At 39.5% G+C, this 27,361-nt stretch overlaps 1 protein-coding gene across 4 annotated transcripts in view; it reads left to right on the top strand.

The window, feature by feature from the left end:
• syt2a (synaptotagmin IIa) overlaps nucleotides 1–27,361 on the top strand; it is a 105,411-nt gene that overhangs the window by 33,845 nt on the left and 44,205 nt on the right. For 2 of the 4 annotated variants that reach the window (XM_056238359.1, XM_056238363.1), the window contains exon 1: nucleotides 11,379–11,595. The exons of the other annotated variants lie outside the window; for them this stretch is intronic. The gene's annotated coding sequence lies outside the window, so the exon portion shown is untranslated. Of the gene's footprint in view, nucleotides 1–11,378; nucleotides 11,596–27,361 lie in introns of those variants that run through there. 4 annotated transcript variants of the gene reach the window in all.

The following is a 27,361-nucleotide window of genomic DNA, read 5'->3' on the forward strand; positions in this document are numbered from 1 at the left end:
TGCTGCTTATCACGCAGTAAAAACGCCCCTATCCATGCCTGCGTCTGTGGATGAGAATCCGAAACAAGCACTGGTGGGACGTTGTCCTGCTTCACTTCACAGACGCTGAGTGAAATGAGAATTTTAGGATGACGGGACACTCATTTATATGACACTTTATTCATCAGGAAGAACAGCTCGTTCCGCGCGTCATACGTCATTACGCTAGTTCAACGTCATTGCACATGCGCAGTCCTTTCAGTTTAGGTTGTCAATCCGATCAAGTGTTTACATGTTCTCTCGATCAGAATAGAAAAGGAATAAACCACACCTTTCAATCGGATCGAAATATCATTCGGATCGAGCTCAATCGGATCGATTTACATGAAGGCTTTTCTGTCCGATCGAGCCGACAATCCGATTACTAACGAATTATTTGATTGCATGTAAACGTATCCAGTGTTGTTTAAACAACTTAGAGGACTTTTGGCTTGTATTTTGTGTGTCACCAGTCACATGACTTGCTCAAACAGGGGTGTCCAATTCTGCTCCTTGAAGGACATTATTCTGCAGAGTTTTGCTCCAATCCTAACACACCTGAACCAGCTAATCAAGGTCGTCAGGATTATTAGAAACTTCCAGACAGGTGTGTTGGGGCAGATTGGCAGTAAACTCTGCAGGAAACTGGCACTCCAAGAGCAGGATTGGACAACCCTACTGTAGACTTTTGCAGATTTTGTGTCTTTAGCTAAACAAATGCTCGTGTAAAAAAAAAGCACATTTTAAAGTTTCTTACCTAGTTAGAGGGTTTTTTTAAGCCTCAGTTTTACTTTGTTCCTTTTAAATGTGTTTTGACTGTGGCTTTTAAAGGCGATTTTGCACTTTATGCCACAAAGGAAGCAGCATGTCATTTTGTCCTCAAATTCTCTCGTCTTTTATGTGTCCTCATTCCTGGAATTGAATCATCAGAGTGGACAGAAGCGCTTAGTGCTTTCAGCCTGGACACGAATAAAACAATTAACCAGAGATTCACAACCATTGAGGGATGCTTTGTCTTCCTTTTTGCCATTTTGTCCTCTTGGGAAACAAACAAGTAGGAGAAAGATCCAATTACCTCCTTCAAGAGAAGAGGCAATTCTCCTTAAAGTGATTGTCTCAGATCTGCCACATTAGGTTTGTTTCTTCATGGTTTGGGAGGGCTAACAACCGTAATATTATCAAAGGGTTGCAAGCTTCTGCCTTGGAGTGTTTCTGTTTAGGTCTATGTGTTTTTATTTGCAATTGTCTTCTTTCGAATTTCTCTTGGAAGGCCAATGCCAAATGATGCTTCCTGGTACCTCCTGCCTGTCTGTGTACCCTACAGGAAGAGCTAACAAGACAGCGTAGGTGTAATTCGGTTATGGATTTAGCTGTGTCAAAATAATGCCATTTTTCATATTTGTGTGGCAGGCCACAATTGTTTAGAAACATATCGAAAGTAGAAATGAAGTAGTCAAATGAAAGATTCCTCTAGTTTCTCAGGGGATGAGCTAGTCATGGGCGAACAAATCTTTTAATGTGCTCTCACATTAGTACTAATTTCAAGAAATAGCAGGAGTCTGAAAAATGCTGTTAAGAGGTGAAAAAAATGTGTGTATATGTGTGTGTAGAGAGAAGCAGAGAGAAGGAAATCTTGCGGAGAGAGAGATTAAACCAGTTTATCTCTGACTTTTCCCGCATCTGGAGATAGTAGTCATGGTTATTATGGGGATTGGGACTATCCCAGAGACATTGAGCAGAGCAGCTGCAGTTCAGCAACCCCTAAATGCCTTTTTTCTTTTCTCTTAGAGATGCTGCTATGTTTCTATTACTCATACAGCAATGTGGCTGTTACTAAACCAAAATCTTTTTTTATATATATATATAGTTTTATTTTATTTTATATATAGGTTTTGCTTAATTGGAGACCCAGCACATGCAGTTCCAAAATACAAAACCACACAAAAATGTCTTCAAAATTAAACTTCTACCAAGCAAGGCTATTTCCGTAAACGAAAACTGAAACTAAGAGTAAAACTATTGGTCAAAAAACATTTTCGTAAACTGAATTAAAATAGACATTTCAACATAAAACAAAATGAAACAACAGTTACTGAAAAATAATAATTAGCAAAAATAAATAATCGTTTTCGTAATTAATAAGCTCTCATCCTGTACCGAAAATCCAACCCGATCTCACGGCAATTCGTAGGTATTTTACGAGGTGGCTAAATCGTACGAATTCATATGACCTCACTCGTACGAATTCGTGCAATTTTTGCTAAATCGTACATATTTTACGAGTTGTCCAATTCATATGAATTCGTACGAATGAGCTACCCCTGACCCCGCACTTAAACCTACCCATCACTGGGGTTTAGACAAATCGTACGAATTTTCCACCTCGTACTCACTCGTACGAATTCGTACGTATTGGTCGCGAGATAGCATTGGAAAAAGTTTTTCCATTGGACTGTGCTACTTTATTTTTCAATGGAAACACGCTCTAGATGGCCAAATAAGTACTTCAATCATGTCTAGACCTTATGCAAATACAATGAATTCGTACGAATGACGTACCCCTGACCCCGCCCCTAAACCTACCCATCCTACCCGTGAGTGAAGTCGTACGAATTCGTACAATTTGTCTAAACCCCAGTGATTGGTAGATTTAGGGGCGGGGTCAGGGGTCGTACGAATTTGTACGAATTAGCCACCTTTTACTCACTTGTACGAATTGGTCGTGAGATAGCGTTGGTTATTCCCTGTAGTGGGCCTCAATGAACTTTCAAGGTGGCTGTATAGGTGACTTAAAAGTATTTAAATAAAGCAATTATTAATTGTTAAAATAAATATTAATAATATATTTAATATATTTTAATAATATATTTAAATAATTAAAAATACATATTTTAATTTAAAATCTAAAAAGAATAACATTGAGATTTTAATAGATTTTTTGTTGATGAGCATGCAGTTCTTGAAACATGAATCACAATATAATTCATTACTTTAATATATCAATATTCAAAATTTCAGTTTGAAGTCAAAGTTTGAAAACAAGCAGCTTTGTCCTAGTTCCAGCAGAAATATCCAAGATATGTTGGCAAACATAGAGTGGCCTTTGAAAATTGTGATGGACAGCAGTGGTCCTTCAAATGAAAAAGGTTGAGAATTACGTTCTGCTCGGCAGTTTATGTCCAGGGTTCTTTCACCCATTTAAGTGGACCATACTCAATACAACAATGATACAACAATGCAGTTTTATGAAGGAGATTTGTTCAGCCAGACGGCGCCATGATGGGTGTGCTGGAGTGTGATAATTCAAGAGCTGCAGGGGAGGACTGTGATTTATGGGATATCTTTTATGTGTTATGAAACTTGTTCTTTGGAAACCCCACTCCCAAACATTGATCTGAGTCATTTCCCTAATTGATAGTTGCCTTAAAACTCCATGAGAGGGGCTGATGAAATACGAATAATGTACATATGATAGCGTGTGTGTGTGTGTGTGTGTGTGTGTGTGCGTGTGTTTGGTTAAGATGGTCGATCAAGACGAGAAAAACTAAACAATCACATTTACACTGACTTGCAAGACTATTGATTTTTAACTGATATAGGTGTAAACACTTCATGTGAGGTCACTGATAAAGAAGTGTGTATTATGATGTTTTAAATCCTATATCTACTATAGATCTCTGAGGTGTGATGGCATTGTGCCTATGCGTTTCCAATGACGTAAATGTGCAGTGCTCAACCTCATTATTATAGGCCCTTTAACTATAAGAGAGCTGTCTCAGTCCCCGTCATAAAGCTATTGATTACTCCACACTCAGAGGCTTGTGCTCAGCCATTGGATTATTGACGTCAGTTTCTCCAAGTCAATATTTCTAGTGCTGCTTATTTTAGGTCTTTCTGAGGTCCTGTGGACACCAGCTCAAGTTTCTAAGTTCAAGAGACTTCTGATGCATTTTGCTGTATTTCAATGGAATATCAGAATCAGAAAGAGCTTTATTGCCAAGTGCTTGCACACACAATGAAATTTTCTTGGTACTGAAGCTTCCAGTGCACACATCCAAATACAACAACAAGAAACAGCAATAAAATTAAGAATTGAATGTAAAAAATATATTTAACACGTACAGATTATGAACATATCATTGTGTTTCAGTGCATGTTTGGACTTTCAGTTTGTGTTTTGAATGGTTCCTGTTTTTCTTTGTTCTTTTCCCTCAACTCCTTCGTTTCTATGGTTACTATCATCGTAATTTCATTTGTCCCATCTGTGTATGATTCATTATCTCGTTTCTGTTTGCTATTTAAGATTCACCCTTTCTTTCAGTCTTTGTCCGATCTCTGTTGCGTTGCGTTTATTTGTGTTTTCCCTGCCTGTCAGCTTGTTTGTAGAGTACTATTATTAAAGTTTGAGTTTGTATCTATAATCGGAGTCTTCAGTCTGTGCATGAGGAAACCACAGTGACAATCATATGGCATATATGTCAAAATAGGACATTTTTAAAATTGGCCTTCTGTATGGTTGATCTTAATCCAGTTTACGGTGGTTGCTGGCTTTCAAGCATGATAGCTAGTTTCTAACCGATCTAAGATTTTTCTTCACCACGTAAAAGACTATTATTAAAAGTAAAGTAAAACTATTATTATCAATATTGACAATAGTTTTTTCAATAGGATTTGTTTAATAGAAAGTTCAAAAAACAGCATTTCTGTATCATCATTAATGTCTTTACTGCCACTTTTGATCAATATAATGCACCTTTGCTGAATAAAATCATCAAGTATTATCATATCTTTAAAAAGAATCAGCAGATGTTGGTCGAGTCAATGTTGCTGTGTTTGGATGCTCAGACAATCAGAGGGATGTTCTGATAGAGCTACAGTTTTTTGTTTTGTTTTTTTACAGTGAATGACACTTGTCACCTTTAAAATGTTAGTTAGCATAATATTTCAGTCTGTTTATGATAAACAAAACAAGCCCAGTGAGAGGACCTGGTTTATAGCAGCCAAGAACGTCCTGCCAGAGCCAGTGCCCGTGCCAGAGCCGCCCCGCCCCGCCCCGCTCCCACTGCAAGCTGTTTGCAGGATGCTCTATCTGGAGGTATTCCCTCCACACTCACACCAGCTCCAGAGCTGAAACACTACACCCTACTGAAGAGGCCAGACACTCCCATGTGGGACTGCATGGGGAAACACTTACGAAAGCCTTTTACAAAGCAAAACGAGGGAGTATTGTTTTTAGGTTACTACCGGTGGGTTTTAGATTCTTTCTAATGACATAACATTAAGCTTATGTAATATTTTTTGATTCTCCACAGTAGTTTTAGTAGGTTATGAGTCACATAGGCCTCTGGCTATGGCCGCCTTTAACTGCAAATGCACTGCTACTATTAAAATTTATTAGATTAGAGATCTGTAACTACTCTCATGAAATGTATTTAATTGCCTCCTGGTATGAACAAAAACGACTAGAGCAGAAAATTCTCCTTTTTGGAAATGTTGCTTCATTTAAATTCCAACTATTCAAATGACTGTATCTGATTAAATATGGAGAGGCTTCATTGTGAATCATTTAGGGTTGAAGTTGAAAATTCAGCTGTCGCAAGATTGTTTGTTCGCTCATTTTGGCTTTGATCTAAATCAGGGAGTCCCAAACTGTTTTGTCAGCCGAACCACATAGATGTAAAATATTTTATTTTTGAACCCCTCAATAGTTAATAGTTAGTTAATTGTGAGAATTGGACCCTAATCTAAAGTGTGACCAAATATTTTAAGAATTTAACACATGTTCATGGTTCTGTAATATTATATAATCACATCATATGCACACTGCCCGGCTAAAAAAAAAGTTGCTCTTTGGATTTAAGTTGCCTGCACCTCTTGATGGAAGTAACATCACAACATTTATTTGCCTCAAGGAGTGCATACATTTTAGGTCAAGATCTTGAGTCCAGCACTCTGTAAAGTCTCTTCCAGCACATTCCTAAAACCTTCAGTGAATTTAAGGTCTGGACTCAGAGTAAAACTGTAAAAATGATTTTTCATGCTCCCTCTCAACCATTCTTTCACAATTTGAGCCTGATGAATCTTGACATTGTCATCCCGGAAAATGGCCATGGTGGGTCTTCCTACATGGTTCTTTAAGAAATGAAAAGGGTAACACTTTATTTTAAGGTGCTTGTAATAAGTAATTAACAGTTAATAAGACACTTATAAGACCTTATTAGATGCATATAAGATGCATATAAGCATTAACTAATGATAATAAATAAATTAAATTAAATAATACATTTCTCAAGTATCAATACATTGCACTTTTAGAACAGCCGAACAAACATAAATGGTAACACAAACTCCCAGGCCCTTAAAAATTGACCTTCCCAAGAGGGAGTAGTTTCCCTGATCTCTTCAGGGCCTGGACCTTTAATTAACCCTTATATGAAGTAGTTAATGCTTATATGCATCTTATATGCATCTTATAAGGTCTTATAAGTGTCTTATAAGGTCTTATAAGTGTCTTATTAACTGTTAATTACTGCTTATTACAAGCACCTTAAAATAAAGTGTTACCCGTTCTAATTCATACGACCTCACTCGTACAAATTTGTACGATTTTTGCTAATTCGTACATATTTTACGAGTTACGAAATTCGTATGAATTCGTACGAATGACCTACCCCTGACCCCGCCCCTAAACCTACCCATCACGTGGGTTTAGACAAATCGTACGAATTCGTACGAGTGAGGTCGTATGAATTACGAATTAGCCACCTTTTAATCACTCATACGAATTCATACGAATTGGTCGTGAGATAGCGTTGTTTGATAACTGCACCAAGCTATATCACATTTTATATCGATTAATCGTGCAGCCACACTCACAAACCACCATTTCAGAAACCCAGATCTAGATCATGATATCAATGAAGAATAGTGTTGAAGAAAGACAGAAAACAGAAAGAGTGAATGCCGAGCTCCATCCGGTCTCAGCTACGCTTCAGGACAAAATTCACTTGGGGTCCAAGCTGAGGTCACCAGTGTGTGTAATAGATCCAGAATCAGTCAATACTCTGTGGTCACTGAAGGGCTAGTTCCTGAAAGCATCTTACTTCGATCACTTACATCTGGTGGCTGGTCACTATACTGTAGCTTCTACAAAGGCTGTTTTGCACCATTCGATTGTCTTATGTAGTGCTCAAGACTTGCTAACGTACATCTGTATTTTCTGATGTAGTCTGTCGATTTGGAGACACTTGGGTGTAGCAGTTACCACAGGCCATGTTTAGACACTTTTGAGCACTTGTAAGTGTATTTGCTTCATGAAAAGAGAACTGTGCATTTTTGAAACCATTCCAAGATCCTGCTTCTAAAAGAATCCAAGTCTCCCCGTAAATGTAAATAATGTTGTGCTTGTGTTTGTGGCAAATATTGACAGTGTGTAAGGACCAAACGATCCGGCTCTCACTGTGAACTAGGTGGAGGACTGGAAAAGGCCATACCTTTCTTTCCTGCTTAGAGTGATTGAGGCGTTATTGATTTCGTTTTCATCAGCTCTGAAGGAGGCAGACACACTTAAGGGAGATGGGTAATTTTTTGTGACACGTAATAAAAGCCTTGCGAGTCTCCAGCTGTCGATCTCCCGGGTGGCCGAGACTGAAATCACAGTGGACCAACACAGACTACATGCAAACCATGAATACGCCACCCCGTGCTGTTTTACTCTGGTGTGCATTAACACTTACATCAGCGATGAATGCTGGGGAACACTTGTTAAACCCTGGAATTGTCTACTGTACGTCTTTCTCTCATTACATTTACCTCACGGCTATCATTTTATTTTCAGTCACAAATAATGAGGGGGTTTTGAGCACTTCAGTGCTTCCATTAGCTGCTGGAAAAAATGCTTTTGCATTGATTTGGGGTTGACGAAACCGTTTGATGCTGCAAAATGGGACTGTATATGAGGCATATGTTAAATTATAGGTTGAACGTCTGTATCATTAAGAATTTTCAGAGCTCTTCAAATGGTGAAATGGCTTTTGTGACATTTTAGATGTGACTTTAGGTCACAGAGTTGAAACCCATTATTTAGTGTTTTTACACTCAATATTTGGTTTTTATATATATCGATATTTGGTATTGACTGACATTTTTTCTGTGTGCGCTTAACCCAAGTAGCCATTTTGCTTAGTTTCAATTCCAGTCCAAATTCTATCCAAAATGGATAAAGCACTTTTTTTTTTCAGATATTTTTAGTGACTTTGGAGAGTATGTTGCATTATTTAAAAATGTATTTCAGTAATTGACTGTAGTAAAATCAAGCAAACATTCAGTTTAACATTTTTTTTAAACATGGCGACTAGGTTGTAGCTGGTCCAAGCTGGATTATGCGTTAACCATCAAGTGTGGATCTGGTTTACCTGGTAGACTATATTCGTCATGGGCTCAGATTGAAAAACCAGTTCATATACCAGCTTAAGGTAGACATCTGGTTATGAAACACGGTAGCTTGGTGGTTCTAGATTATTCTAATCAGCTTGATCAAATTTTCTACCAGCTCAACCACATCTACACCATCTGGTAGTACAGCTGCTACACTTAATATTTGACCAAATGACAAACAATCATAATGCATAATAAGCCACCTATAAGACAGGTTTTTACAGCAGACTATGGCTATATGTTTATCACGTTTTCACATTTTAATGGTTTTCTCTCAGAGCCATACCTGTCAACACTCCCGTTTTTCCCGGGTTTCTCCCGTTTTTTAGCCCTATCTCCCGGACCCCTCTCGGTTTGTTATTTCTCCCGGGAAACTCCCGTAATTTGCATGGCCCAAACTCCTTCATGAATAATCGGACCAATATGTTTGTGTAATGTCGACCAGTTGCCAGATCTTGTATTAAATGCATTATATTCACACAATCCACACATCATATACAATTTCAACCCGTTTGTCATCTCAACCTGGCAACCTATACCCCAGTTGCACAGTCGCAGAAAGCTCAAACCGAAAGCGAGCACCACCCCCCAACACACACACACACACACACACACAAATCTCCCGGATTTTGAAAACCAAATGTTGACAGCTATGCTCTGAGCCCACATATGGTTTCATAGCAAGCATGACTTCATGAGTATGGACATCACTAAAATCAATTAATTGTCAATACTAAAATACCTACAGCCTTGCTAATGAATTGCCAGTGCAATGTTGTTTAGTGAATCTTTAATAAATATTGCATAAAATAAGTGTTGTAGAAATTGTGTGTACATCTTATGCACCACATATAAGTATATACGGAAGAATACCGAATTTTACATATTGATTTATTTTCTTTTTTTTTTAGGTTTTATTCATGTTTTGAATTAAGCATTGAATTGTTGTGTGTTTTAGGCTTAAAGGAAATGTACGCAAACTTAATGAATAAAATTACCAGTATATTTTCCTTTTTTTTGTAAAAACAAAACAAAAACAAAGATTAGTCAAGTATGTCTTTCTACTACTAAATTTCAGTTGTAGTTCAATATTTTGCTATAAATATATACATATATATTTATATTACATGGCTCTGTGGAATACTTGATTCTGATTGGTCAATCTTGCCATCCAGCGGTATGTTATTCCCTGATAACAACCGCTGATGACTGATAACGCAGGCTCATCCGGGTTACTGAAGTCAGCAGTGCTATACGCTTGCTAGGAACGGGTTTACTTCATGGAAGTTTTGCTTTTGGTGAGCTAATACAACTCAGTCGAATCAATATTTTGTGTACAGTTATTTAATTATGCCATCCAGTATCGTGGACGCGCTCTCTCTTGTTTCATACAAACGCAGCTGCTGCCATTTTGTGACTATTTTAAAACGTTTCTAAACTTTAAAAACTCTTATCTCCATAATTATTTATGTGGCGAAATTCTGTGTAATAAGTGGTATGACTGTATACCATATCCCTTAAATATCCGTCTAGTTTGAACTTACCGCAGTAGCAACTGCTCTCTCCGCATAAGCTTTGCGTTTAAAGAGCTAATAAAATATTTAGACTCAGATCAATATTTTGTGTCTAATTATTTACTAATGTGGCAAGTAGCCGTGTAATAAGCGGGATAATGTACATCAACAACAACCGACTGGATGTACATTATCCCTTACATAAACTATACAAAGTTCTGTCATGAAACTCTAGATGGCGCAGGTTGATAGTCCTTAACTTAATCTGCTTGCAATCGCATCATTCTCTATAGGGCACAGCTGATTGGTTACGGCTGTATCAGTAGCCAATGAGCTCGCTGCTCAACCTTCAAATACTTGGTCAGCGTTTGCCTTAGCAGAGCAGTATGCTTTCAGAAACCCTCCACCTTCCCCAGCTCCACCTGTATAGATCTGCTTGGCAAAACAGAATAACGTAAAAAAATATATATATAATAATAATAACTTAACGACACATTATCACGTTCATGGTTCTCTAATATTGGTTAATGGTGAAATGACATGCAAGTAAACAGATAAAATGGTCAGAGAATGTTTTATTATTATTATTATTAAATAATTAAAATTAAAAAATAGCTATGGTTCATTAGTATTACCACACTGATTATTTAGTTATTTTTTAATACACAGCTCTCTGAAATGGTTCTGATTGGTCAATCGTGGCATTCTCTACTCGGATATGTTTTTGTAATAACACTAACCTGTACAAAGCTGACCATTGTCCCAGGCTTGTGTGCTAGTCTCATGTCGCTCATGTCACTCTGCATCTCCATATATTTATTTACTAGGCAAGTTGTCACGTAATAAGTGGAATAATGTACAGTGAGTTTATTTAGCAATAATGACAGCTGACTGTACATTATCCCTTACACATAAGTCCACGGCTATTCTCACGCCCTATCTTTATGGTTTTCCTCTGTCTTTCATTCTCTCTGCTGCAACATATTGTGAACAGCAAAACCTCTGCAGCACCCCTCTTTATAAATTCATTCAATCGCTCCATTGTCCCTCCTCTGTCCAGAGAGCCATTCAGTATTGCATTTTTACAGTCTCACAGACTACATTTAGGTGAAAAACAACAGGGTGTTTTGAGGTCACAGAGTCTGATGAGGACGGCATGGCAGTGTTTCATATTGACCCGAGCTGATTACCCCACAGCGCAAGAGATGGAGACATGAGAAAAAAAGAAGCGGGATGTATGCAGAGCTGTGTGAGCAGCATCTCCAATCAGGCAGCTTAGGAATAGGATGGAATGGGAAGGGTGGGGGAAGGAAAACGGAGAGAGAGAGGGAAAAGGGTGTGTGTATTTGAGAGGGGGGGGGGGGGATTTCTCTGTGGGAGAGAGAAAGTGGCTGAGAAAGCGCACAGGAGGAGGGGAGGGGTGTATGTGTGTGTTCACTGGAGTGTGTGTGTGTGTAGTGCTGCAGTAACGAGTGGAGAGGGGGAATGACTGCAGTTTCTCGGGCTGATGGAAGAGCACGAGCAGGAGACATCCACGCGCCGCTGAAACGTTAACCCTTAAGTGCCTCGCTGGTGTATGGCCCAGACGCTCATTGAGGATTAGGACCGAGGAGATCACTGCAGTCAGGTGTGTGGTTTATCAATGTGTTTTATTCTCAGAGGTGCTGCAAAATGGGATAATCCGGATACGTGCTGTGCTGGATTCTGGAAAGATTGTCCACGGCATTAGATGGTTATGACTTAATCGTGCAGCGGAGAGGGAAGCCCGTTCGAGAGTGGCCTCGCTGAATGCTAGAGTACTGCAGTGTGATTCATACATATGTTACTCTTGGGTAACTCTTCTAAAGCATCTTTAATAGGTTGAGTCTGAAGAAAAGTGGTCTCTAAAGTGATCCCTAGTGATGCTTTAAGATGTTTGATTGGAAGGGCTGCAATGGTCCCGAGCTTGGAGTGTTTGTCCCAGTCGGCGCGTCTCTATCAGCTTTTATCGGTTAGTTTTTGTTGAACTTGTGTTGCACACTGATCTCGGGTCAGCTTTCTGTCACACCTCACAAAGACTGGAGTCACAGACCCCTCACGGGAAGCTGGTCCCGGAACAGTGCGCAAGGGCAAAGTCAGCCGAGAGCTGTCGGCTGGTGGGTGTTTACTCCGTCCGTCAATGGGAGCTGGTCTCTTTCCTGGAGAGTTTCCAAAGGTCAGTCCCGCTGACAGCTGCCGCGTTTCCCCAGAGGGGCAATAGGAACGACACCCTCCTCTCCACCACCGAACAGCGGCAAGACAATATGCTGCGGCTCGTTGGTTCAGCTGCCGTAAGAGCAGATCACAGGGAGACCACAGACAATGGTGTGCACTAAAAGAGCTCTGCGGTACAGCAAAGAGAGGCTGGAAACCGAATACATGCTGCTTGCTTTCGTTTAAATGCCCTTTGCAATCTTGTGTTCTGCAAAAACACTTTATAAAAAACTTGATAATCAGCATGATTCTCAAACATTTTTTTGTATTTTTTTTTATCAAATATTCTCAGATTGAACTGGTTTTACATTTCTTGTCACATTGGTTGCTGTATAGTGTTTCTGCTTAACGCTTGAATTGGTGGTTATATTGGATGCTAGAAGTGTCAGTTTGACACAGTGGAATGAAAAGGGAACTTCCTTAGATGCTCGGCAGCTCTCTCTCGCTTTCTTTCTCTCTCTCTCTCTCTCTCTCTCTCTCTCTCTCTCTCTCTCTCTCTCTCTCTCTCTCTCTCTCTCTCTCTTTCTCGCTCTCTTGGGATTCTCCTGCAGAGGACTGGGGATCACAAGGAAGGGACATTCTCAAGGACAAATGCTGTGTCATCAAGGCTTTAGACCTTGAGCTTGAGTACAGTACAGTGTGGCATTGAGCTTAGATATATAAGGGAAATTTGAAAATGTGTTTGTGCTTTATAGCTTGTCTGATCACTCTGGTTTCAGGCATTGAAGCGGTTGGGTTGTTTTTGCTCATTTTTAGGGTCCTTGTGTTAAGTGTGTATGTTCATATGTGTTTGATACATGAAATGTGAAGGATTAGCCATCATATAAGATATCTGCATATTCAATTACCATGTTTCTGATGCTACAGAGGAACATGAGAACATCCCAAAATTCCTTAGAAAGAATACAATAGAATCAAATGAGATAAACGTTGGTGTCTAGTTAGAGCTATACATTTAATGTGGATACATAAGCTCTGGTCTTTCTATTTAAGTTTACACTGATATTTCAGAGTTCTGAATATTGTTGAGATCTGAAACTGCCAGAGGAAACACAAGTGAGATAACTATAGGGTCCTTTTCTTATTTTTATCCATTGTCTCTAAAGTCTGTTTTACTTACAGTGTCTCGGAAGTTCAGAAATTAAATGGCCAATTAGTAGCTGTAAAATGTAAATGCACTATAGTCATAACATAGCATTGTGCAAGGAACTCCAATTAATTAATAATCTGCCCCTGTAATCATAATTTGTGTAAAAATAAATACAATACTTTTACTGTCAGTAAAACACTGATTTCAGCTGGAAACTGCAGTGAATTGTGAATATAGGAAATGTTTTTGGAGTTGTACATGAGGAATGTTTATCCAATGATGTTTCTATGATGATAAAGATAGTATGTCGACTAAACTTTTCCCTTCATCTATATTTTATGGTTTCTGTCAGCGGATTGGCAACTAATGTATTAAAAATAAATAGTATCATCATTTAAAAAATGAAAAGAGTATCTTCCCAGTATGCAGCTGACCAATAATAAATCTGAGAGAAACCATAAAACAGCTAGTGTCATTTATCATCATGGACACATGTTCCCATCTGGTCTCGCATAACAGTTTTGCGTTATGATGAATTACACTCGATAAGACACAAGTGATGGTCAGTACTACAACGGATCATAGCTTTTAATAGCAGGAGAACATTATTTAAAAGTTGCCCCGTGGGATTGTTAGAGAGGTCAATTCAGACCGAAAAAAAGGACAAAATCGCTGTGTAATACCTCTCTCTTCTTCTTTATGGGGAGAAATGCCTGCTTTCGGGATATAGCTCATTAGTTTGGGAACCTAACCCTTATTGACAGTGTTCTGTCTCAAACTCAATCAAGAAAAAAGTGTTCTTACAAAGTTATCATACTTGCCCGCATTCGCTCAAACCTTGTGATTCTTTTGTTTGTAGATAAAAAAAAAAAAAATGGTTGTGAAGCTGCATAAAGGACAACCCCCATAAAAACAACCATTCTCTATATTAAAAGTGTTCAGGAGCCATAAAATAGTGTTTTGCATGCAGGTGTCCCGACCTGGTTTGTTCACACAAAAGAATAAAGTCTGACATTGTCTACTCAGCTTCATGTCATTCAAAACCTGTATGACTTTCTGTTCTCTGCCGGACACAAATGAGAGATTTTATTGTATCTTGCTGTTTTGTCCACACATAGTCAATTGGGTCCAAAAGTTTACAGTTAGAAGTTGGACATAAAGAAGACATAAAAGTAGTCCAGTGGTTTAATCAAAGTATTCTGAGGTAATACGATCACTTTATAGCCCCTTTCACACAGAGATTCCAGAAAATACACGGATAAAGCGACCCGGGATTTGACCCGGGTTCGTTTGATTTTGGTTCATTCACACTGCCAGTGATTTTCCGGAATCAGAGAGTGCATTCACACACAACCCGTAAAAATCCCGTAAAGACACGTGACATCGATGTGACATGTAATGTATCAGCAGCGTGTATACTTTGCTTATGAGCTGCGATTTCTCTCTGGAGAAACCATGCTTGTGCATTTTTTTCTCTGATTCGATCATAAACTAGCGCATTACTACGGTTTCACTAGCCTGCTTTCACTTCACTTCAGCGTCATCATTACGACACGGCATTGGTTATGGCTTTTGTTCACACAGCGCGCGTTCCGGGACTGATCCCGGCAATGTTACTAGGTCCCCAACCCGGCCTCGATCCCGGCATCAATCCCGGCTCGTGTTTGCGTTCACACAGAAGGCGTTCTGGCAATTTCCCGGCAATTTCCCGGGATCAACACGCTGTGTGAAAGGGGCTTATGACATCATGACAAGTCACGTGACATGCAAGAACCAATGAGCTTAACAATGTTGTACCCCGTTGACTTTAATTGTATGGACAAAAACTGCTGAAAGATTCTTCATTAACACTTTGCAATCTCATTTGAAGAAAGGTAATTTGAAGTCAAGTCATGTTAATATTCTAAGTCAGAATTTACTTTTACACATTTGGCAAACCCACTATCCAAAGTATTTTTATGAACACACATTTCCTGGGAATAGAATTCCCTGTTCCATTGGTAACACCATACTCTAATTCAGAGGTGGACAAAGTACACAACTTTCTTACTTGAGAGGTCAAATATTACTCCGTTACAAGTAAAAGTTGTAAAGACCGATTTTTACTTAAGTAAAAGTACAAAAGTACTCGTTTTTAACAGTAGTTAAGTATCAAAAGTAAAAAAAGTAAATGTCAATGCATTGTTTTGTTATTGTTTCAGTGTATGTAGGCCTACTACTTACAGTACCTTATGCCTCTGATTATGCCTGCCTACCTACCCTCATATCAATGTCAAATTTATTACTACAACACAATTACATTTACTTTCAGTTACAGTTACTTTCCATTGGTAACATCATACTCCAATTACTCTACCACCAAACCCGTACTGGACATACTAATTCAGCATCAGTTCAGGTAGAGCCTTAGCTCCTACCCAGAAATTGTACCTCAGATTTGGCCATATCTGCATCAGTGACATCCATCCACGAGTAGAGGAAGCCAGTGTGAAACTAGCTTATTTGGCTAATGTGTATCTCTGAAAAGAGGGTGTGGTTGTGCGCCTGTTCGTCACGGTGCAGTGAAGCCGTATTGCCCTCAGTAAAAACAGCTGCTTAATTGAAAAGCCATAGTGGTGACAATAAACTGAAACATTCAATTCGTAATTAATGAGGAACAGCAGCTTTATCTTGAGGATAAAGCACTGAGGCTAAAACAAGCCCATGGAACTTGTTAAAGGAGTCCACCCAGAGCTATTAGGGGGGTGGTTTGTGAAAATGCTTGTTGTCCAACAGTGTTACAAATTTGTTTGAGTAGAAGTCATACACTGATTTGAAATTAGTATGTGTGACATTTCAGTTGTAATCTACAAATCTGAGAGCTGAATTAATATATGTGATGTGAGCAGTCGTTTTATAGTCTGTGAATAGTTTCCACCCTCGCATTTGTTTGTACGTCCAGCTTCGGCCCAAGGGCCGCAAAAACCTCATTAAATGGCAAACAGAGCGGTCTGGAGCCGCTGGGATGTGCGGGGAACACTCATTTTCATCTCACTGAGCTCAATCAGATGGCGTTCCAGCGGAAATGTTCTACCATCAGTAATGAAATGCCTAAGGACAAGATCTGTTTTTAATATGGCCGTACGTTTGAGAATGAATGGGAACATCCCTTAACCTACCAGAGTTAAGAGATTAGAAAAAACACTAAGATTTTTAGCAATTTCAGTTGTGATTGAATGTTGAATATGTTGTATGATGCATGTTTTCATTTCTGAGCTAAAATTATTTTATGTCAGTTTTTTTTTTTTACTTAAATTGATAGTTACGAATGAAAAATAAATTTGGCAGAATGCACAGATACTGTAATTTTGAATGGCCAAAAGACGGATTGCAAGAACATGCCCCATGTGTGAACGGCCCTAAAGCTACATTCACACTGGCCTTGAATTCCTTAAAATTACAGAGAGCCTTCTGTGTGAATGCAAACTAGGAATTTGATACTGGTATCTGACCCTTGTAACATTGTCGGGATCAATTCCGGAATGCATCTACGTGTGAGAACAGAGCCGGAGACGATGTCGTTATTAAATTACCATAGTCAACTATCTCAACAAATTTAATTAATGTGGCTAGTTGTGATTAATTCAATTAAATAATTGGCATATCATGTAATTAATTCAATTAAAGTTTGCAATCATTTGACAGTCATAATGAAAACTCTTACTAAACACTGATCAGCAGTAACAGAAAAAAAGTAAAGGTGAAAACATGCTCCATCTATAGTTGGCCTTGCTGGAGAACAAGGAGTTTTCAGCCAGTGCATGTCCTCATGTCCGAGTGTGTGGTGCCCTGACTGTCTAGTACGTGTTCACTGTCTCAGAAGGTTTGTTGTTTACAGCGGGACTTCTTGTTCCTGCATCCTCTGGCATTATGTGGTGAGCTGTAGGATCTTGATAGTAAGCTCCTCTGTACTATTGGGACTACAGTTTAGATTCTTCTCATTCTTCTTGCGTTTGACAGTAATGACATACAGAATGGTTATAGTTTCCATTAATTCTTTGTCACTTTGTGTTTCGGCTGATAGTCGGTCTGTGTTCTGCTTTCGGTTTCTGTCGTATTTGCTTGCTGTCATTGCTATTTGTGACTGTGCTGCTGGGGTGCAGAAATAAATATAGTCTGCTGCAGTCACAGCTACATTGAAAAGAAAAAAAATCAGTTTTGTAATCAGTATCTTTGTCTTGTTCTCCTGGAAAAAAATATCGGTAACACTTTACTTGAAGGGGTGTGCATAAGACTGTCATGACACCTTCATAATCATAAATATAAAACCTCCTTCATATTCATGACATGTGTCCTGTACACATGTCATGAATATGAAGGAGGTTTTATGCATGTTTATGACAACTGTCATTAAGTGTCAATTGCTCAATTATGAAATTTTTAATGCAATGACATTGTTTGAGATGTCCGTTTTGACACCTTGACATAAACCAATACATCATAACCTGTCAGTGTCTTTGCCATGACAACTTGACATTACTAATACAACACAACCTGTCATAAACATGTCATAAACATGACATAGCAGATTAATTATCAAACTTAAGAAACCACTTAGCTTTATGGGTTAACATTACATTAAACTGTCAGGTGGTTGGTTTTGACATTGGCTGTCAAGAGGCCATAAAGCAACGTTCCCAAAAGCATCGTAAGCCTAAGTCTCGCATACTCTCTTGAGTATTTCCTAATTTTGAATAATTTTTTCCCGACCGCTAAAAAAGTGTGTTCTATATAGTATGAGTGTATATCTGGATGTACTACATTCGCCATGTTGTCATTATCACGTGATCTACCAGTCAGTATCCGGTGTGACCACCATTTGCCTCACGCAGTGCAACACATCTCCTTCGCATAGAGTTGATCAGGTTGTTGATTGTGGCCTGTGGAATGTTGGTCCACTCCTCTTCAATGGCTGTGCAAAGTTGCTGGATATTGGCAGGACCTGGAATACGCCGTCGTATACGCCCATCCAGAGCATCCCAAACATGCTCAATAGGTGACATGTCCGGTGAGTATGCTGGCCATGCAAGAACTGGGATGTTTTCAGCATTCAAGAATTGTGTACAGATCCTTGCAGCATGGGGCCGTGCATTATCATGCTGCAACATGAGGTGATGGTCGTGGATGAATGGCACAACAATGGGCCTCAGGATCTTGTCACGGTATCTCTGTGCATTCAAAATGCCATCAATAAAATGCACGTGTGTTCGTTGTCCATAACATACGCCTGCCCATACCAGAACCCCACCGCCACCATGGGCCACTCGATCCACAACGTTGACATCAGCAAACCGCTCACCCACGCGATGCCATACATGCCATCTGCCATCTGCCCTGTACAGTGAAAACCGGGATTCATCTGTGAAGAGAACACCTCTCCAAAGTGCCAGACGTCATCGAATGTGAGCATTTGCCCACTCAAGTCGGTTACGACGACGAACTGCAGTCAGGTCGAGACCCCGATAAGGAAGACGAGCATGCAGATGAGCTTCCCTGAGACGGTTTCTGACAGTTTGTGCAGAAACTCTTTGGTTATGCAAACAGATTGTTGCAGAAGCTGTCCGGGTGGCTGGTCTCAGACGATCTTGGAGGTGAAGATGCTGGATGTGGAGGTCCTGGGCTGGTGTGGTTGCACGTGGTCTACGGTTGTGAGGCAGGTTGGATGTACTGCCAAATTCTCTGAAACGCCTTTAGAGACGGCTTATGGTAGAGAAATGAACATTCAATTCACGGGCAACAGCTCAGTTAGTCAGCATGCCAATTGCACGCTCCCTTAAAACTTGCGACATCTTTGGCATTGTGCTGTGTGATAAAACGGCACATTTTAGAGTGGCCTTTTATTGTGGCCAGCCTAAGGCACACCTGTGCAATAATCACGCTGTCACACACCTGTGAGGTGGATGGATTATCTCGGCAAAGAAGTCTTCACTAACACAGATTTAGACAGATTTGTGAACAATTTTTGAGAGAAATAGGCCTTTTGTGTACATAGAAAAAGTCTTAGATCTTTGAGATCAGCTCATGAAAAATGGGGGCAAAAACAAGTGTTGCGTTTATAATTTTGTTCAGTATAGTAGGGAAGTATGCGATTTCGGATGCAGCCCTTGAGTATATGTAGCTCTCATGTTCCCATTGTCGCTTTGTTCATGTAATCCACTGTTGGTGAGTTTGTCAAGTCTTTTATAGTGATGTTCAAGTCAAGTTCTAGTGCTCATGTTTATGCCGTGTCTTAGTTCTGTTTGTTTTGTATCTTGTTTCCCAGTTATCAATAAACTGCACTCTGTTAGCCTTCAGTGGACTATCCATTACAATATCCTTTTTTAAGGATGATTTTCTATCATTATTGTATGTCTTTTTTGCCAACAAGCGACATCTAGCCTAAGTATCAACTAAACTCAAATGTGTTAACTCATTTCTCATTTTCTAATTGGTTATGGTGTCAAGTCTGCTAATTCGTCAGGCAACAGTTTGTGTCAAGAAAAAGTTCATGGTGACAATCATTCATAGCGTGACAGCGAGGTGCAATGAGATGCTCATGAATCGAGATGCTAAAAAAAGTGTGCTGCAGCCAGGTACTTGACTGACTTGAGCAAAATGACCTTCTGTACTGGAAATCAAGACAAAAATACTGAGCACTGTGCTTTGAAAATTAAACCCCTTTTTAGATTGGTACAAAAAAAAAACACTAAAGATATGATGTTTTTCAATGGTATTTTGAGTACCTTGCATTACATAATAAGCAAATAATTGGTTTGTATTAGAATTCAGTCCAAAAACGTCACGCTTATGCTGTGGAACTAAACTTCCCTTTAATACTCCTTTATACTTTTTGATTATTTGTTTGTCACTCTTTCGCTGTCTCTTCCTCTGTTTTTTAAGCAAAAGCAATAAGCCTATACAGCTCGTTTAAATGGTACTTTTGACATATTTGAATGACTAAATACACATTCAGCCCTGTCTGTCATTCTCAATCTCAGTACATAATTACTGGTGTTTGGCAATGCAAGCATCCCTATTATTAATATTTCTCATACAAAAGGTCATTGATTTAAACCCAGTTTATTAAACTGCATAACTGGATGAACAATTATGTCAAATCATGCAGCTTGTTAAAGAGAGGTCTTCCCCTACTTTAAAAAAGAATATATTTTTCTGACTATTATTTTCATATGTCAGGCCTTACACGGTTAAGCAACTGGACTTAAAGATTTTCTTCTTTTGGGTGATTAAATGGACAACAAATTTATTTTGTTTCTAATTCAAATTTCTACTTGTATTGCTGCCAGAGCATCCTTGCAACACCCTAGCAACTGCATAGGAAAAAAATCTAGTCTTACAACAGTGGACACAACATGAGATTAACTGAATCACTGACAGCACTTCACATCCCTAACACTTGTCTAGACAGAATCATGATATTTAACGATTTCATAAAATCAAACATGACATTTTGTTATTTCTGACCTATCGGCAAACCAGAATGCAATCATTTGAGTGATTTATGAGTTGAACTAAGGTTGAAGTTGGTCAGCTGGAGTCTGGCTTGTGATGCTCGTTAATTTAATTAAAACAATTTAATTAGGGAAAGCTACTGCTCTTTGAGCGTGAGGAGGCGGATGATGCAGCAGAGGCTGGGAAGAGCCCCAGGTCAGACTGCTGCTGAATCCACTGCTCTGAATCACACTCACCACTGCAATCTTCATCCTCATTCATTCTACTGTGATCGAGCATCTTACAATCCCTGTGAGTGATGCAATAGCAGTGCAACTGTGATAAATGTTCTGGAAGATGTTTTTAGTTGTCATATAAAAATGAGAAATAAGAGTGTCTCTTGTCTTCAAAGTAGAATTTTAAATGCAGGATTATTACGATTGCAAATATTTCATGGATGTCAATCTGACAACAGGACACAGCATGGGCGTAGGTTTGGTCTAAGCTTTGGTGGGGACATCTACTTTATCTCATTATATTCTATCCTGACCCCGATACAGCATCCTGTATACTGTCAATAAAGAGCTAGTATAACTGTATAATCTCAAAAATGCACTCTTAAAAAATAAAAACCTGAGACTGTGTAATGCTGAACAACCAAACATTTTATTTAACATAAATTCTGTGGCTGATATCCTAGCAAGTTCAACCCTCCTACCAGATATTGTTATTTGGATATTATCAATCAAATAATGATTCATTATATTTGAATAACCAACAGTGTTAACTTTTGCCTTTTTAACATTGCCAACATGTTTTTCCAGCACATGTGTCTAGCAAGCTACACTCACAAATACATTAGCTACATAAACAGAATGTAGAAACGAAAAATGTCTCAGATGATCTACTGTTTATGACTGCAAGATTCTAAGTTAAGGTAGGCTAATTAACATTCAGTGACTTGCTAACGTAGCATTCTATCATGACTTCTATGAGTCTATCCGTGCTGCACACCCCTAATTAATGCTCCTAACCTTGAAAGATTGCAGAAGCTAGGTTTAACTGTAACAATATCCTGGGTAACCAGGATCACCAGTTTTCCACAGTAGAATCTGCATTTGAAAGCCTGGTCAGTCACTACTACTGCTAGTTATTTGTGTGGCTAGTTATTTTTGCCTACTTACACTCTGCTTTATGAAAAAGCTTTGTATGTCCCCTTTCTTCTTCTTGGGTGACATAGCTGATCTACAAAGTACAAAAAGGGGCAAAAAAACGAAATATTAAAATATTTTACTCTGGCCTTTATATATGGCAGGCAGAGAGACAGCCCTGGTAACTTACCGTCGGCGTCGTCACGCGCACACACACACACGCACGCACACACCACCCGCTCGCTGCCAATGAGTGCAAGCACAAAAAGTAGTCCCGGCCCGCGCGTGTAGCCTAACGGAGCTTGCTAAATATTGGTGGGGACAAATTTGTCGTCTCAAAATATTGATTGGGACTAGTACCTAGCGTCCCCCCCTAAACCTACGCCCTTGGGACACAGGGTTTATAAAAGTGTTATATTATATTATATTATATTATATTATATTGTATTATATTGTATTATTATATTATATTATATTATATTATATTATATTATATTATATTATATTATATTATTAGCTGTGAAGGGGACCCTTCATATGGTCAGAGCCCTGCTGTAACAAATCATATAATATCAGATCAGATACCATGTCATATCAGATCAGATATCATATCATATCATATTGAAGGGGCCCCTGCATATTTGCACCCTAAATGACAGAAATCTAAAAGCATGATTAATTTAGATTTGCATTAAGTCATTTAGCAGAAACTTTTATCCAAAGCAACTTATAAATGAGGAGAGCAGTAGAAGCAATTAAACTAGCAACAGGACAACAATATGTAAGTGCTGTGACCATCCCCAGTTAAGTCTAACACGGTAGACGTATTTTTTTAATAGATATGGAATAGAAAAGAAAGAAAATAGAAAAGAAAAGAAAGTGTTAGTATTAATTGATCGAGTGTTGCCGAAAAAGATGAGTCTTCAGTCGTTTCTTGAAAATGGCTGTGGACTCAGCAGCTCGGGTTGAGTTAGGCAGGTCATTTCACCAGTAGGGAACAATCCAGGTGAAGGTCCGTGAAAGTGATTTTGTGCCTCTTTGAGATGGCACCACAAGCGACTTTCAATTGCAGAATGCAAGTTTATGGATGGAATATAAGTCTGGAGTAATGAGTTTGGGTAAAAGGGAGCAGAGCTGGTGGTTGTGCTGTAGGCAAGCATCAGTGACTTGAATTTGATGAGAGCGGCAATTGGCAACCAGTGCAAATGTGTGTGGAGAGTGTAAAGTGTGCTCTCTTCAGCTCGATAAATAGCTCTCTAGCTGCAGCATCTGGATCAGTTGCAGAAGTTTGACAGTGCAAGCTGGAAGACCTCCCAAGAGAGCATTACAATAGTCCAGTCTGGAAAGAACAAGAGTTTCGACAAGGGGTTGTGTAGCATGTTCTGATAAGAAGGGCCTGATCCTCCTAATGTTGTATAAGGCAAATCTGCAGGGCCGGTAAGTTCTAGCAATGTGGTCTGTGAAGTTCAATCGATCATCAATCACAACTCCAAGGTTCCTGGCTGACCTTGATGGAGTTATGGATGATGAACCTTGCTGAATGGAGAAGTTGTGGTGTCGTGTTGGGTTGGCTGGAACCACAAGCAGCTCTGTCTTTGCAAGGATTAGTTGAAGGTTGTGGTCCTTCATCCAGCAAGAAATGTCTGTCAGGCAGGCCGAGATGCGAGCAGCTACCGTCAGATCCTCTGGTTGGAATGAGAGGTAGAGTTGTGTGTCGTCAGCATAACAGTGATAGGAGAAACCATGTTTCTGAAAGACAGATCCTAGTGATGACATGTAAATGGAGAAAAGAAGTGGTTCAAGCACTGAGCCCTGAGGCACCCCAGTAGCTAGATGTTGCGACTTAAGACACCTCACACCTCTACGACATCCTAAAGGACCTACCTGAGAGGTAAGACTTGAACCATTGGAGTGCGGTTCCTGAGATGCCCTTCGTCTTTAGGATTGACAGGAGGATCTGGTGGTTAACTGTGTCAAACGCAGCAGACAGATCCAGCAGGATGAGAACTGAGGATTTGTTAGGATTGACAGGAGGATCTGGTGGTTAACTGTCAAACGCACCAGACAGATCCAGCAGGATGAGAACTGAGGATTTGGATGCTGCTCTTGCCAGCCTCAGAGCTTCAATAACCGAGAGTAGGCCGGTCTTAGTTGAGTGGCCGCTTTTGAAACCAGACTGGTTGTTGTCCATGGGGTTGTTCTGTGTAAGAAAGGCAGAGACTTGGTTGAAAACAACTTGTTCAAGTGTTTTAGGAATTAATGGAAGAAGGGATACCGGTCTGTAATTTTCCAGATGTGCTGGATTTAGAGTGGGTTTCTTAAGCAGTTGGGTTAACCCAAGCCTGCTTAAATGCTGTGGGAAAGGTACCAGTGTGAAGAGAGGTGTTTATGATGTGAGTAAGTGCAGGTACAACTGAGGAAGAAATGACTTGAAGATAAGTGGGAATAGGATCAAGCGGACAGGTAGTAGGGTGATTGGAAAGGAGGAGTTTGGAGACTTCTGCCTCCGAGAGCAGAGAGAAGGAGTGGAGAATGTGTGTGTTAGCTATTAAGATGTGTGTGTCAGTCTGTGGTGTGGCAAATTGGCCAATGATGGCGGTTGTTTTATTTATGAAGAATGTGGCAAAATCGTCAGCTGTTAGGGTTGATGAAAGAGGAGGAGGAGGGTTAAGAAGAGAGGAGAAGGATCTGAAAAGCGTGCGAGAGTCGGAATAATTGTTAATTTTGTTGTGGTAGTAAGTCATTTTAGCAGTAGAGACATTAGCTGAGAAGGAAGAGAGGAGGGATTGATACAACCCAAGGTTAGTGGGATCTTTCAATTTATGCCACTTCCTTTCTGCAGCCCTGAGTTTAGAACGATGTTTGCAAGGGAAATCAGATAACCAGGGGGCAGAGGGGGTGGCGCGGGCTGGCATGGATGAAAGGGCGCAGAAATTGACCAAGCATGATGTTAGAGTGGAGAAAAGAGTCTCAGTTGCACTGTTAGTATCTAGTGATGAGAGCTGATTAGGGGGAGGAGTGTGGACCAAAGAGGATAGGCGGGAGGATGAGAGTGAGCGTAGGTTTCGCCGAAAGGTGACCTGTGGAGAAATGTGTGTTGTGTCCTGAGACAGGTTGGGGTTAAGAGTGAGGAGGAAGTGATATGAGGTGTGCAGTGGAGTAACCAGTGTATGGTCAGTGGAGCAGAAACGCATGTAAATAAGGTCCAATTGGTTACCTGATTTGTGAGTAGCCGCAGTAGATACTCGTTTGAGGTCTAATGAGGCGAGCAGAGTGTGGAAATCAGCAGCCTGAGGCTTTTCTAGGTGGTTGTTGAAGTCTCCAAGAACTACGAGAGGAGTACCATCTTCAGGGAAGGATGAGAGTAACACATCCAACTCCCCCCAAGAAACTGCCAAGTCTACTTGTAAGTCAAAGACTACAAAATGGATTTTAATAGGACTGGGGATAGTAATTGAATGCTTTTCAAATGAGCTGTTGTCACACAGAGATGGTAAAGGATCAAATTTTCAATCGTTGAGAATGAGCAAACCAGTACCTCCACCCCTCCCGGTCAGGCGAAGGGTGTGTGAGAAAGTTAGTGGAGAGGGCAGCAGGTGTGGCAGTGTCCTCTGGTCTGATCCAGGTCTCAATTAGGGCCAATAGGCCAACTGATTTTGACATACTACTTTTTTTTTTTTTGTCATACCGTTTTTCTCCTACTGTATAGTAGGGAAGTATGCGATTTCGGATGCAGCCCTTGAGTATATGTATAGCTCTCATGTCTCATTGTCTTATCATATTTTATTTCAAGTAACAAATGGCTTTTTTTTATGATTTTAGTTTCCGTTTCAGTTAATTATAATAACCCTGGAGAGGGCTGAATTGTCCTATAGACCTCATAATGGTGCTGTTATGCTATTAGCATTTTGCTAACTTCTGCCATTTTGTTAACCCCCTGGGGTCGGCTATCGCGCCGGCGCGATTGTCTCGCTTTTTTTCTTATCAGTGTAAAAGAGACTCAAAATACTCGGTTAATTTTGATCTTACATATAAGTGTTGTACATCATTAGATCCTGTTAAGTTTCTATTTTTTTTGTGGATACTCACAATAAAAACAAAGTGTTGTGCTTTTCACCAAATAAAGAAAAACAAACATGATGCGAGTTCTGCGTTCTCTCTGTCACTGATGTCCATTCTGAAACGCGTCCTAAGATTAACTGTAACTCCGCGATTACTTGTCACACAGGCACGAGAGGTTTTTCTTTATGAAGCTTAAATTCTCTTCTTTTAAATTTATATAAAAATTTAAATAAGCACATTTCCATATATTTTTATATAAATTTGTAATATATATAAAAAACAAATATTCTCAGTTTATGCAATCTGTATGAAAAGAGAGTGCTGTCAGTATTTTTTTCCCCAGCTCATTACACTTCATTACGCGTTAATCTGACACGCCCACGGAGGACGCGCGCTATTCAAACGCAAATGTCGAGGCAAGCCATGACAATGCCCACATCAGCCGTTCCACCGCGGCGGTAAAATGTGTGGTGTATTTGCTGCCTTTTACCGCTAAGAGGCGCTACAATCATAGACTCTGAAAAGTGTTCGTTTATTCCGGTTTATTCTCTCTAATGTGTAATCTGCTGCCGCACCGCGCTGATTCAGAGCGATTGAAAGCTGGTAGCAGATGAATTCAACAAGTGAAACGTAGTTAAAATAATTCATAATCACAATACTGAAATTAGGCTACTGAAATGTAATTGAATAAATAATGAAAACATTTCAACATAAAACATTGCAATAAAAACATTTAGGCTACATGAATGAGGCTTTACAACTTTATCAGCGTACAGACGGTAGCTCAGTGATCAACGCAACGACACGAGCTTTGAGGAGCTTCAATCGACCCGAGATCGAATCTCATTGTAGCATACATGTTGTTAACCGATGTTGTCCTACGTTTATATTTTCCCACCTTGATGCTTAAATAGGTAACTGTTTATATCTGTTTACTTATTTAAAGTCAAGAGTTTCTTAATTCCTGTAGAACCGCAGCCGCTGCACAAACGACAAAAACTGATGAAGGAAGATTGTCAGCCGATTGCATCAGAAAATGAAAATGAAGAAGCTCGTCTTTAGTCTGCGAAATTATTGTGTAATGTAAAAGAACACTAAAATTACTTAAGTTTGAAACCAAGTTCGAACATTTCAAGGTTTAAATTTTTTAATTTAAAACAGGGTTGCATCTTGTTTAGAGTTTATTTCTTTTGCGATGCAAAATAAGAAACACTAGGCTAATCTTATTCTTGCGACATTTTAAATTTGTATTGCCAAAGAAATTACAGCTAAATTAAACAATTAAAACAGTAGGCCTACAAAACGAAAATTGTCCAAAGAAACATAATTAAATTAAAAACATGCGTTTCTCTTTGCCTCTCTCGCGCTGGATCTCTTTTTAACAAGTT

Source organism: Rhinichthys klamathensis, unplaced genomic scaffold (genome assembly GCF_029890125.1).
Source record: "Rhinichthys klamathensis goyatoka isolate OS25496 unplaced genomic scaffold, OSU_Roscu_1.1 h1tg000521l_1, whole genome shotgun sequence".
In the NCBI taxonomy this organism is placed as follows: domain Eukaryota; kingdom Metazoa; phylum Chordata; class Actinopteri; order Cypriniformes; family Leuciscidae; genus Rhinichthys; species Rhinichthys klamathensis.